Here is a 10,543-nt window from a genome sequence, read left to right on the forward strand (position 1 = left end):
AAAGGAAACAAAACAAAACAAAAAACTGAAAAACAAAAAACACCCCAAAACCTCCCAAAACAAGGTAGTGCATTTCCCCAGGGGAAAGGGGAATTTACACTGGAGCCGCTGGGAGCAGATCAGAGATCTTCCGGCTACAGAAACCTGCAAAGAAAGACACTCAAAACAGAAAAAGAAACAAAAAAGGAAACAAAATAGATCACCAGGCAATCTGGAGGGGCAGGGAGCCAGAAAAGAGGGGTGGGGTGGGTGGTAGACCTGGAAGGACAGGAACAGGCAGGAGGGGACTGTGAAAGCTAGGGAGAAGATGGAGGGAAGGTAACAAGCAGAACAGTCTGGTGTCCTTGCAGAACCCTGGGTAAAAAAACCCCTCCTACCACCCATGCCCACCTACCCTTGAGCAGCCCGCAAGGGGGCAAAGGGGGACAGGGAAACAGGGGGAGCAGCTTGCGCGGTTGAGACGTGTCCATGGCGAATCCCCAGAGTGAATGAGCAGCCCCCTGCCCCACTCCCTGGGCCTTCCCTTACTCCCCAAAGCAGGTCCCTCCTCAGCAGTTAGTTATGGGATTCTCCCCCCTTCCCCAGTATATCTTTTTTTTCTTAATATTTTTTTCCATCAAGGTCATCTTCTGTTTTTTCTTTTTATTAATTCTTTTTTTTTCTCCTTTCCTCTTTTTTTCCTCTCTCTCCTCCTAATACACACTTTTTTTAGTGAGGGGAACACCATGATGTCACTCTAGCCCAGCCCCTGTAGACACGACCCCGGGGCCTGCTATTAAAACCACTGTAGAATCCAGAGCGGGAACTGTTGTAGTTGGTGGTCCGGGCACGGTATCAGGCTCGAGGGGAAACCTCCGGTCTATTGTGCTGATGCCTGGTCTGTTGGTTCGTTTTGGGATCACCTTGATTTGTCTTCCTCTAAATAGGGACTCATCTAAGGCCAAGGAAGTCCTCACTGACTCTTTGTCTGAGAACTCTATATAGGCAAACCCTTTGGGATGGCCACTAAATTAGTCACACAGTATAGTAACACAGTTGACTGAACCACAGCCATTAAAGTGTGCTTCCAGCTCTTCTGCTGTTGCACCATAGTCCACATTGCCAACATAGATGGAACGGGCATCAGCCTCCATCTTCTCCTCAATGGACATGATCACTGGGCCAGCATTGCCTGGAGCTGGACTCATAGTCATCTTCTTCTCTACCTCGTTCTGTAGCTCCTTTAGCTTCTCAGCTTCTTCCTCCCTTTCCCTGACTTGAGCTTTGATCGCTTCCAGCTCCAGGTCCTCAATGGCGCCGTCCCCCGGGTCACCCTCGACCAGTCCCGGTTCCTCCTCCTCTTCCTGGCTGCCGGGGGGTCCCGGGGCGGGTGGGGGGCACCGGGCCGGGCGGCTCCTCTTCAGGCTCGGGCTCCAGCAGCAGCTCCTCAGGCTCCAGTTCCTTAGACTCCAAGCCGTTCCCGTAGTCCCCTGCGTCCCCCGGGGACCACTCCCCGGCCTCCCCACCCTCCCCACCAGCCCCGGGCACAAGATGGTGCCGCCGCCCCGGCCTGGAGCCCCGACCGCCCGCAGACCCCGCTGCTGCTGCTGCCGCCACCGCCACCATCGCAGCTCAAAAAAATGTTTTACAAGCTAATATTCTACACTTACTAGAAGGAGCCAATACCGGTTTATATAATACTTGTCTTTAAAAGTGATCACAAATTATACGTATCTTTTCAATTACAGCTACAATTTACATGCTGTAAATAACTTCTCTTTTTTTGGTATTGTAACAGGGAAGAGCTAAATTGGACTCCATGTTGGATCTGTTTCTTTGACTTTAACCTTTGCTTTTCGTTGCTTTTGTTATTATAATCATACATAATGGCGTGCCTCAGGGAACTCTGCTGCCTCTGGTAGAATGTTAAACTGAAGTGCCTCTGTTCAGCTCACAGGGAGACAATCTGACCCTGCCCACCTGTGAATGGCTGCCAGAAAGAAGAAATGAAAACATCCCCTCACTGAGGCTGGTCCTTCCAGGAGATGTTTTGCAAGACTGATGGCCCTTTTTACTTTACTTCCCCACTGCCTCTCCCTCTCTGATTCTGTAAAAGAAACTGGCATCCAGACCCTGATAAGATGGTTTTTGGGGACCGTAGCCCGCCATCTCTCAGACTGCCGGCTTTCTGAATAAAGTCGTCTTCTTTGCCTCAACACCTCGTCTCTGATTTACTGGCCTGTCGTGCGGCAAGCAGAGCAAGCTTGGACTCGGTAACAAATTTGGCTTAGCCAGCCAGGAGCCTTGTGGCTCATGGCTAGCTGGCCCCAGTCAAGGAATATTGGGGCAAGACCCTAGCAGCTGCCAGGTCCATTTGTCCTGAGGATCTTCCCTTCAAAGTACCCTGAAGCGACACCAGCTACCCCAGCGCTTGGCAGTTGAAACAAGGAACCAACAAACTTCAAGGGGTCAACGGACTCAGTTTGATTTTGGACGGTAAGTCGCTCTGGCGTGCACACTGGAAACATATTCCCCCCCCTCAATTTGGGCTTTTCCTTTATGGGACAAGCCAATTTGGTCGGGGTACCATGTTGGAGAGGGGAATTGTCGTTGGACTCTACCTGATTTTGGGAACTGGTTCATTGGGAGCTAGTTCGTTGGTTTTGATCTTGGTTTTCTTTTGGTTTTGTGTGCATTGATGCTAGAATTTGTTTGTGCTTTTTGTGTTGGAATTTGTCTGCGTCTTTCATGTTTTGGTGTTATCAAACTTATCAAAAAGGGAAATACTCCATCTCTCCTGAAGGATAGCCCTTTGGGGCATATATTAGATAAATGGGCAAAACATAGCTATGAGCCTATGACTAAGAAAGACATGATATACTGTTGTGATAGGGTGTGGACCCAATATATGTTAGGATCAGAAGAACGATGGACCCCTGAATGGTTCACTCAATTATCATACGATCTGGCAGTTAGAAGTGTTTTGCAGAAGAGCAGGGAAAAGAGGTGAGATTCCATATGTAGAAGCATTTATGCTATTGCATCAGGAGGAAGGAGTCAGAGGACTGCCACCTTATGGTACAGCGGTCTGAAAGGAAACCCAAGGGAGAACCTGTTCTACAAGGGGAAGGGGGAGAAAATGAGAGTGGGGACATTTTATTCCAGAGCTTAAACACCCCCTCTGGCCCATCCAGCTCCCCCACTGGCCGAGCAGGCTGCACGCACTGGCAGTTGTTCCAACTGCCCCACCCCATGACACCAACATATTCACCCCTTTCACTAACTCTTGTTTCCCCCACTCATGGGGATCGAATAGAAGTTTCTATGGTAACCCCGGTGGCAGAGGGACCTGGTTTAGTATCACCATCTAAGACCCGACAGGCACCCAATTTGGACTGAGAGCAACTTCCACAGCAGGGCAATCTCCCTTGCGCTGATATCCTGTAGGAGTCCGTAATGCAAATGGCCAGCCAGCTGGGCTCCTATGGATGCAGAATCCATTCTTGACTTAGGATTTGCTTAACTGGAAAAACCATAACCCTGCTTACTGAGAGGACCCACTCCATATGACTGAACTTTTCACCTCAATATTTGCCACTCACCATCCCACTTGGGCGGACATTCACACTGTTATGAATATAATGATTACTGAGGATGAAAGGAGGATGGTAGAGAGGAAGTGCACCAGCTCCATTTAGTAGATCCAAATGGAACTCCAGAAACAAATTTGGCAGTCCCTATTGCTGAGCCTAACTGGGATCCTAATAATGGGGGCATGCCACTTCTAGAACACTACAGCGGATGTGTCTTAGTGGGTCTTCAAAAGGGGTTATCTAGACAAAAGACCTTAAACAAGATTCAGGAGATAAAACAAAAGCCAAATGAGGATCTATCAGAGTTCCTGGAAAGGATTTATCGAGCTTATAAGCGCTACATGGATGCAGACCCTGAGACCCCTGAGAATGTATGACTTTCACTGGGCAAAGCACCCCAGATATAAGGAAAAAACTACAGAAGTTAGATGGTGTATTTGGAATGAACCCTTCTCAATTAGTAGATGTTGCTTTTAAAGTATTCAACAACAGGGAACAATGACAAAAGCAAGAAGATGCAAAATGGAAGGCACTTTTTCTGGCAGCAGCATTGAATTCCCGGAAGGTGAGTAACCTAAAGGAAGGTAAGCCACCACTGGGGAAGGAGCAATGTGCTTACTGCAAGGAGGAAGGGCATTGGAAAAGAGAATGCCCTAGACGAAAGAATAATAGACAGGAGCCTCTCATATGGTACAAAGAGAGGAGCAATCTGATAATGAATGAAGAGGCCCTTGGACCTGAGGCGTCTGATTCTAATTTCCCCACAAGACCCCTGGGTAACATTGACAGTGAGGAACAAGTTGATTGACTTTCTAATAGATATGAGTGTCACATATTCTGTGGTAAACACCAAGGTGGCACAGAAAACATCTCAGTCTATCTTGGTCATGGGAGTTTCTGGAGAAGTAGAGAACCATTTGTTTCTATAAGCTCTAGAATGCCAACTAGGGGACATAGCTTCTTATATATGCCAGAGTGTCCAATCCCCCTTCTGCGACAAGATCTCCTTTGTAAATTAAACACTCAAGTAACCTTTTCGCCAGAACAGCTTGACATCAGGGTCCCACCGGAGCACACTTTAAGCCTACAAATGGTACTCATGGAAACCCCAGAGAAGGAGACAGCTCTTTCCCACAGAGGTCTACGAAAAGGTAAGGCTGGAAGTGTGGGCTGACGGCACTCCAGGGAAGGCCAAAAACACCTAATCTAAAATAATATCCTCTGAAACAAAAGGCTCAAAAGGGAATTCAGCAAATCCTGGAGAAGGTTTTGAAAATAGGACTGATTAGACCTTGCAGGTCCCCATATAACACACTTATCTTCCCGGTCAAAAAGCCAAACTCAGCAGAGTATCGTTTTGTCCAAGATTTGAGGGCTATTAATGAAGTAGTCCAAGACTTACACCCTGTGCTGCCTAATGCATACACTCTGCTCACAACTATTCTGGGAGAATATGGCTGGTTCTCAGTCCTAGACTTGAATGATGCTTTTTTCTGCATTCTTACTGTAGAAGAATCACAGCAGCTATTTGCTGTTCAATGGCAAGACCCAGAAACGCAGGTAGTACAACAGTATTGTTGGACAGTCCTGCCTCAAGGAGTTAAGAATTCCCCTACCTTGTTTGGGGAGACGTTGTCTAGAGACCTTAGAGACTTAATATTGGACGAAGGACTCTTGCTCCAATATGTGGACGACTTGCACATAGTGAGCCCTACATACGATAAATGTCTACAAAAATTATCAGAATCCTGAACTATTTGGCTAATTGTGGATATAAGGTCTCCCAGAAAAAGGCCCGGATATGCAAACAGCAAGTCATATATCTGGGCTTTGCCCTCTCTCAAGGACAGCAGGATCTTTTGCCTGACAGAAAGCAGGCAATTGCAGGCTTCGGAGCACCCAAGACCCACAGACAACTGAGAGGCTTTCTGGGAATGGCAGGCTTCTGTCGGATTTGGATCCCAAGCAATGGGCTCATTGTAAAGCCTCTCTATGAGGCACTGAAGGGACATGATCTTGAGCCCCTTACTTGGACTAAAGAGTGCCAAACAGCCTTTGAAATGATAAAAGCAAAGTTAGTCTCAGCCCTGGCTTTGGGACTACCAGACTTAAAGAAACCTTTCAAACTGTATGTACATGAGAGACAAGGCATAAGCTTTGGGGTGTTAATTCAAACTCTGAGGAATATCCCCGGACCTGTTGCTTACTTCTCAAAACAACTAGAACAGACTGTTAAAGGGGGGGCCTCCTGGCCTTCAAGCTGTAGCATCTACTTGTGACAGATTTCAGGAAGCTGAGAAGTTTACCCTAGGGCATCCCACCACTGTGTATGTTCCTCACCACGTCCTTTCTTTGCTGGAACAGAAAGGGGCCTATTGGCTGACTTTTGGGAGAACGGGAAAGTACCAAGCCATTCTCCTGGACAATCCCAACGTAAGACTTCAAGTCACTTCAGCCCTAAATCCAGCCACATTGCTCCCGATTGACGCTGCACAATCCCCTGAGCATGACTGCCTACACGTCATTGAGCTAGTGTACTCTAGCAGACCAGACTTAATGGACCTACCCTTGGCTGAGCCAGATATGGAATTGTTCACCGATGGAAGCAGCTTCCTGGACAAAGGTAGGCGACGTGATGGGTATATAACCACATGCCGGGTGGTAACACTTAAAAGGATTGTTGAAGCAAAAGCCCTGCCCCCGCGGAGCTCAGCTCAGAAGCCAGAAATCATTGCTCTGACAAGAGCCCCGCTCCTCGCTAAAGGGAAGCGAGTAAATATATACAGACTCCCGCTATGCATTTTCTGTGGTGCACGCTCAGGGGGCGATCTGGAAAGGAAGGAGGCTTCTCACTTCAAACAATAAAGGCACAAAACATGCTTCTGAAATCCTGTCACTGTTAGAAGCCGTCCATAATCCCTCACAAGTGGCCGTAATGCACTGCCCAGGCCACCAGAAGGGTGAGACTCATATAATAAAGGGCAACTGGTTAGCTGACCAAGCTGCAAAGAAAGCAGCAAAGGAAGGCAATTATCAAGCCATGATAGGGTCACTTCTTCCGCAGACTGACTTGTCAAAATATCAGTCAGTGTATTCAGAAAAGGACAAGGAGAGGGCCAAAGAGTGGGTTTTCACTCTTGACCGTAACTCACCTGGCTGGAAATGTAATGCACTAGGAACTGTTTTGATTCCTGAGGCCCTCTTGGACACTGTGCTGAAGCACATTCATGACAGTACCCATTATGGGAGAGTTGCCACCTGCAATGGATTCAAAATTATATAATGGGAACTCACCTACAAAATACCATCCAGCGAGTCGCTCGGAATTGTATGATTCGTGCTAAAAATAACCCCAAAACTGTTGTCAGACCTCCCCAGATGGGGACCCAGCACAGAGGGACCTGCCTCACAGAGGACTGGCAAATAGACTTTACTCAAATGCCTCAAATTGCGGGAAACTTCAGGTACCTGTTGGGGTGTGTGGACACTTTTTCAGGATGTGTGGAAGCATATCCCACCCGGACAGAAAAAGCCTCCCAAGTGGTTGAAGTCCTCTTTAAGGAAATTATTCCCCAGTTTGGACTACCTAACACCATCCAGAGTGATAATGGGCCTGCTTTTGTCTCTAGCATAACCCAGTAAGTGGCTAAAGCCCTGCAAATTAATAGGAAGTTACATTCATCCTGGAGACCACAATCAACAGGAAAATCTGAGAAAATGAATCACATGTTGAAAAGGTGCATTGCTGAAATATGTCAAGAGGCTAATATAACTTGGGATAAGGCATTGCCAGTTACCCTGCTATGGATTAGAGTGGCTCCCAGAAACAGGGTTAAATTAAGCCCCTATGAAATATTGTATGGTAGGCCATTCTAGGTGTCTGCCCAGGCAGGGGAATCTGTAAATGCTCTGAAAGACATAGCTGTTGCTAATTATTAAAGCTTTGGGCACTATACTGACCTCTGTTCATGAGTTTGCTTCCAGCAGGTCTGCCTATCCAACTGAGGTGGCTTTGCATCCTTTCTGACCCAGATATCGAGTCCTCCTTAAAACCTGGAGAGAACAAGGGCCTGGGCAACAGCTGACTGCAAGGTGGACAGGACCACATGTGGTATTACTCACCATGCATTCATCTGTCAAATTGGCTGGGATAAAACCTTGGATTCATCATACTTGGCTTAAAGCTGCACCACCATCATCAAAAGACGACCCAACTCCTGAGAGGCTTGGAGAGCAGTGGGTTTGTGAACCCTTAGAAGACTTAAGGTTGCTCTTCAAAAAGGATAAGAGTTGAGATTGCAATTTCCTTATAGATGGAGAAGGATGGGTCAATCTACTTGTTTAATCCTGTTCTACTGAACAGCACAGCATCAGGTCCATATAACTGAGAATTGTACTATTTACTAAAAATTCTAAGAATTACCCCCTGCCCAATGCTGATCAATTCCATTCCGCGATCACCCCTCACTGCCCCTACACAGCAGGAAGTAGCTAAGAGTGGTCGTCGTCCCTTATCCCACAAGATTGTGGAATGGACATTGACAGTGGGGAATTGTAACAGGGAAGAGCTAAATCAGACTCCATGTTGGATCTGTTTCTTTGACTTTAACTTTGCTTTTCGTTGCTTTTGTTATTATAATCATACTCTGCCTCAGGGAAGCCTGCCCCTCTGCCAGAATGTTAAACTAAAGTGCCTCTGTTCAGCTCACAGGGAGACAATCTGACCCTGCCCACCTGTGAATGGCTGCAAGAGAGAAGATATTAACCCATCCCTTCACTGAGGCTGGTCCTCCCAGGAGATGTTTTGCAAGGCTGATGGCCCTTTTTACTTTACTTCCCCACTGCCTCTCCCTCTCTGATTCTATAAAAGAAACTGGCATCCAGACCCTGATAAGGTGTTTTTTGGGGACCCTAGCCCACCATCTTCTTGGTCTGCCAGCTTTCTGAATAAAGTTGTCTTCCTTGCCTCAACAGCTCATCTCCGACTTGTTGGCTTGTCGTGTGGGGAGCAGAACAAGCTTGGACTCAGTAACAGTATCATTCCAACTTTTTACAACTTGTGTTGCAGGAAGGGGGATCCCTTCCAGGGCCCAAGAGTGGGCTCTTGTCTAACACTCAGAAATGAATTGTCCCAGGAGACACGTGCTGACAAAGCAAAAGACTTTATTGGGAAGGGGTGCCTGGGCGGAGTGCAGCAGGGTAAGGAAACCCAGGAGAACTACTCTGCCATGTGGCTCACAGTCTCAGGTTTTATGGTAATGGGATTAGTTTCTGGGCTGTCTCTTGCCACTTTCCTTGGCCCACAGTCTGACTCAGGGTTCTTCCTGGTGGCGCTCACATCTCAGCCAAGATGGATTCCAGAAAGAAGGATTCTGGGAGATTGGTAGGACATATGGACTGGTGTCTCCTCCCTCCTTTCAGCCCCTCCCATATTCTCCTGGTTTTTGGTGGCAGCACCATGTTCCTTATCAGGACCTCCTGTTGCAAGACAGCTGATGCAAGTGGTTATCACTGTGCCTGGTCAAGGTGGGTGGTTTTGGTCGATGGTTCCCTAACACGTACTATTCAGTTAACTAGTTAACATATCATCACAACTCAGCCTGAGTGAGCCCCTCCCTTTAAGGTGGACCCCTTTGTCCTTTGAATACTGCCCCTGAAATCCTTGGATATCCAGCTTGCCTCAGGTCCATTCTATTTAAATAGTGTGTGTATGCTTGTGTGTGTTTTTATGTACATGTGTTTGTGTGTCTGTGTGTATGTGTGTGAGTGTGTGCAGACATGGAATCAGCTGCCTTCCAAAGAGCCCTGCTTCACTTTGGTGGAGAAGTGCAGTAGGTCTAGATCTAAGAGCTAGAGGCGTATGTGAGAATGGTGATGTATGAAAGGGCTACTATATAAGCCACTTTTAATGACAGAGCTCCAAAATGTTTTTGACGATTTTATATACTAGTTTTGATTTACTTTTTAAATAAGTAACACTCATGATTTAAGAAGCCCATCCTAGCCATCTGACTCACCTCTTAAGGCAACCAAGTGTCCCAACTCTTGGTCTCACAACTGAAGGCTGTGATATCACATGGATGTTCCCAGTTTCACAGATTATGGTGCTGTTCCCCCATGTCTTACCTTTCTTTTAGGATGAGCCTTTTTTGCCCATTTAGACCTCTCCTCCCTGTCCCTTTTCTCGAGAAGCTCTCAGTCTGGGGAAGACAGCAAGGCCGAGTGGATAGCACCGTGGAGCCTGGTGCCAAGGGCGTGAGAACCACGTATGAGTTTGCTGGGGGGGTGGGCATGGAGGTGGGTGGGACGTCGGCATCCTGTATCAAGCAGGTTGGCCAGGTGAACTTGGATAACAAACCACAAGGTTCACTTCTTGCTCTTGCTCTGTGTCCATGGCGGAGTGTTGGGGCACTCTGAGTCACCTCTCCAGGACTCAGGCTGATTGAACAATTACCAACTATAGCTGCAGGTCCTGGAGACAGAGTGGGGAGCACCCTGGAGGGTCTCACACAGATAAGGCAGTGCTCTCACACCAGGTGATGGGCACTCCTTCCACTCATCCCATGCCCTGTTTGCCAGAACTAGTCACATGGCCTCTCCTGAAGGCTGGGGGTGGAAGATGCAGCCAGATCACAGGCCCAGAAGATTGGGGAGCATTGGTGATTGCCTTGAGGATGACACAGACCATGGATGGCAAAGTGGAAATTTATTTTATTTGTGTGCCTATCATTACTCATATTTCGTTTTTTAAAGTATGTGCTCCCAATAGGACTCCTAAACATTCCTATTGCCTTTTTTTTTTTTTTTTTGCGGTACGCGGGCCTCTCACTGTCGTGGCCTCTCCTGTTGCGGAGCACAGGCTCCGGACGCGCAGGCTCAGCAGCCATGGCTCACGGGCCCAGCTGCTCCACGGCACGTGGGATCTTCCCAGACCGGGGCACAAACCTGTGTCCCCTGCATCGGCAGGCGGA

General features: G+C 47.7%; 1 pseudogene across 1 annotated transcript; it reads right to left on the reverse strand.

Moving 5' to 3' along the window:
• Positions 1 to 224: 224 nt before the first annotated feature.
• LOC307050054 (polyadenylate-binding protein 2-like) lies at positions 225 to 1,605 on the reverse strand (annotated as a pseudogene). Its single transcript has one exon. The product of its transcript is annotated as a polyadenylate-binding protein 2-like (transcript).
• Positions 1,606 to 10,543: the final 8,938 nt, after the last annotated feature.

Source organism: Hyperoodon ampullatus, assembly GCF_949752795.1.
Source record: "Hyperoodon ampullatus genome assembly, chromosome: 3".
Lineage (NCBI taxonomy): Eukaryota > Metazoa > Chordata > Mammalia > Artiodactyla > Ziphiidae > Hyperoodon > Hyperoodon ampullatus.